The sequence below is a fragment of the Limulus polyphemus genome, unplaced genomic scaffold (assembly GCF_000517525.1).
Source record: "Limulus polyphemus unplaced genomic scaffold, Limulus_polyphemus-2.1.2 Scaffold12257, whole genome shotgun sequence".
Taxonomy (NCBI): Eukaryota; Metazoa; Arthropoda; class Merostomata; order Xiphosura; family Limulidae; genus Limulus; species Limulus polyphemus.
In genome coordinates this window covers 1-4,210 of record NW_013677867.1, presented here as the reverse complement: position 1 = coordinate 4,210, position 4,210 = coordinate 1, and positions in this window count along the sequence as shown.

Sequence of the window (4,210 nt, the reverse complement as noted above, 5' to 3'; positions counted from 1 at the left end):
TCAGGTGACCCTTGTCTGTAACGATTGTATTTGCACAACTACTTCAGTTGACCCTTGTATGTAACGATTGTACTTGTACAACTACTTCAGGTGACCCTTGTCTGTAACGATTGTATTTGCACAACTACTTCAGTTGACCCTTGTCAGTAACGATTGTATTTGTACAACTACTGCAGGTGACCCTTGTCTGTAACGATTGTATTTGCACAACTACTTCAGTTGACCCTTGCCTGAAACAATTGTATTTGTACAATTACTTCAGGAGACCCTTGTCAGTAACGATTGTATTTGTACAACTACTGCAGGTGACCCTTGTCTGTAACGATTGTATTTGTACAACTACTGCAGGTGACCCTTGTCTGTAACGATTGTATTTGTACAACTACTTCAGGTGACCCTTGTATGTAACGATTGTATTTGCACAACTACTTCAGGTGACCCTTGTATGTAACGATTGTATTTGTACAACTACTGTAGGTGACCCTTGTATGTAACGATTGTATTTGTACAACTACTGCAGGTGACCCTTGTATGTAACGATTGTATTTGTACAACTACTGCAGGTGACCCTTGTCTGTAACGATTGTATTTGTACAACTACTAGGTCCTAAAGTTCTTATTACTTAGAGTGTTGTTCAAAAAGCCAGCAAAGAATCCAAAACAATTATGATGAGGTACAAGAGTCTGTTGATGCCCTTAAGTTCAGACTTGCAAACAATTTTGATGAGGTACAAGAGTCTGTTGCCCTTGAGTTCAGATTTACAGCTATTCAACTGACTACAGGTGGAAGATTATCATCACGAAAAAAGGGGAAAATAAGAAATGAGTTTGTAAATATCATTAATAATTCGTAAAAAATTATATAGCTGCATTTCGAAAGCAAACATCATATGGTACAAATATAAATTCCAAAGAGATTTGCTCAAGAATTAATAGAAAATTGAAAGAAAAGAAAGCCATGATGTATTTTACTGGCAGTGAATTTAAACATATGCATTGTACTCCAAAGGTAAGATAAATGTCTGAGCAATAGAAGCCTGATGCATCGTAAGCTAAAGAAAAACATCATTCCATTGGCAATATTTTTATATAATATGAAATATGAATGACAGAGAAGAAACAACAGTGAATCTGGGTATATACGTTAATATGTCCCTGTAAATATTATACAACATGTTTCAAATTGATTTGCTATAAATTTTCAATAGTGACTTGGAAAGCAAAAGTGATATAAACTGAAGTTCATGAAGTACCTGCAAGTGGAAAATTTTAAAGGTCTAGAGAACGAATGCTCAGAGTAAAACTGATAGAATTAGACACATTGTGGGATCAATACACAGTGAGAAAACAAAATAATTATTGTTAAATAACAATTCCCAAAATTTACAGACTAAGATTTATTGGTCTCATTTAGATTCGTTGAAACCTAGAGATAAATTCTTCTTCCAGAAATACTGAAAAAAGTTATAAAGGGCTGCTGTAGAAGTTATTCATTACCTCTATAACATTTCAACCCTAGACACACTGTTCGTTTTGAAGTTCGTTATGAGTAATCTACGAAAGACTTGTATCAGATCTGTGGCATGTATTGTGAAAGGAAAAAAATGCTAAATTACAACTGTATAATGTTGAAACACCATTTGATAGAAATAAGAAAAATGCTTCTGGTATCTCCAATCAATTATTACACTAGAATAATATTGAAAAAATCATATAAGGTAAGTCTACATCTTAAAACACCACTGAATCATTGCCATGGGAGCTGACAACGTGGAGCCTAGATAAAATGGTATATTCACAAGAAACATAACACAGGAATCTAGCATTTACCACATATACTAAAGGGCTATACCATATGGACATTTGATTTACTCGTAACATATCTTCTTCGTAATAAAGATCTGAATGTACCGCAGAACCTTTCAATGGTTGTCCTGAGAATGATGGATCCAAGCAGTACCAGAAAGAATACAGATCTAAGTAGTTCCATACATAGCGCGGATCCAAGCAATCCCATACAAAGTACAGATCCAAGCAGTCCCAAACAGAATACAGGTCCAAGTACTTCCATACAGAGTACAAATACAAGCAGTCCCGGACAGAATACAGATCCAAGTAGTCCCACACAGAGCACAGATCCAACTAGTCACATACAATGTGCAAATCCAATCAGTCCCATATAGAGTACAAATCTATGCAGTCTTATACAGAGTACAGATCCAAACAGTCTCACAAAGAGCACATATCCAAGCAATCACAAATAGAATACATATCCAAGTAGTCTCATATAAGTACAGATTCATATAGCCCCACGTAGAGTACAACTCCAAACAGAATACAGATCCAAGTAGTCCCGCACAGAGAACACCATTCAGTTAAGAAATACAATTCGCACTGTCTACAAGAAGACGAATTTAGTGGTTGATATGATGAAAAGACAACCTGATGTAAAAGCTAACACGTCCTAATACCAGAGGGAAGATGTCGGGCTGTAAAAATATATAATGTACAACAATGATGTTTTACATGTTTGGTCAATATCCGTCATGGTAATAGCATTTTAACTAGATTTAACATTATTGATACTACTTTAAATGAGATCACTTGAAGAAATTCGAAAAAATATATAAGTTAACGTTATATAAGTATAGGAGTAATCAAGACTTGGTGAATTTAAAGGATCTTCTGAATTCTAAAGAGTTATTATCAATCGGAATGAAGAGGGACTAACCAATTGAATATTGCTTTAGCTTTGACATTCTGTTAATTTTATATTATGATGCCGAGTCAAACTGAAAGTACACAAGGTTAGATGTGTTATTATTTTATGACAATTACTTATTTTAATATTGGAAATATTAAGAACTTATATAGTTGTCTTCATGAATTCTAGAACTTGTGACGAGTAAGTTGTCGTAATAATGTAATTATCCGTTTTAATCCGATACAATTTTCTTATTTTTATCTCAACAACTTTGTATATAAACTATCAATCCCAAAGACTCAAAAGAATGCGCAGTATGTAAAAATGCTTATAAAAAAAAACTTGTAATCATTAAAACAACAGTGCTCTAAATAGCTGTAGCTCAGGAAAATCAGTAAAAATGTTTATCAAAAAAATTTGTAATCATTAAAACAACAGTGCTCTAAATAGCTGTAGCTCAGGAAAATCAGTAAAAATGTTTATAACAAAATTTTAATCATTAAAACAACAGTGCTCTAAATAACTGTAGCTCAGGAAAATCAGTAAAAATGTTTATAAAAACTTGTAATAATTAAAACGACAGTGCTCTAAATAGCTGTAGCTCAGGAAAATCAGTAAAAATGTTTATCAAAAAAAACTTGTAATCATTAAAACAACAGTGCTCTAAATAGCTGTAGCTCAGGAAAATCAGAAAAAATGTTTATAAAAAAATTTTAATCATTAAAACAATAGTGCTCTAAATAGCTGTAGCTCAGGAAAATCAGTAAAAATGTTTATAAAAAATTAATCATTAAAACAACAGTGCTCTAAATAGCTGTAGCTCAGGAAAGTCATTAAAAATGTTTATCAAAAACTATTGTAATCATTAAAGCAACAGCGCTCTAACTAGTTGTAGCTCAGGAAAATCAGTAAAAATGTTTATAACAAAATGTTAATCATTAAAACAACAGTGCTCTAAATAGCTGTAGCTCAGGAAAAATAATAAAAATATTTAAATTATATATACAGTTACTATCTTAATGTTTCGATGTAAAAAAAAATCAAGGATCGTTTTATGTAAAGAAAAAATCATCTTTACCTTAGTTTCAGGACAACGTATAAAACGTAAATGACGTAGGATGTGGACCAAACATAATTTTACTTCCATTAGAGCGAATCTCATTCCTATGCAGTTTCTTGGACCAGCCCCGAATGGCATGTAGGTGTAGGGCAGAACGTTGGATTTATTCTCAGGAAGAAATCTACATAAATAAGAAGCTCATTTAAACTGTCTAAATATTTTATTTTTTTTTACAAATTTCAAACTTCCAAACACACAAAATAATGATAATGGACATATCACTCAATGAATTTCTTGAGCAGCCAATTCAAATGTTTAACAATTTATTTTCTTCAAACAAAATTTATTCTAAATTATTTTGTAGAAGGTAGGGTTGGCGTGGTCTTGTAGTTAGCGTACCTCGAATACAGGATTTGCATCCTCTTGCCTAAAAAAAAAAAAAAAAA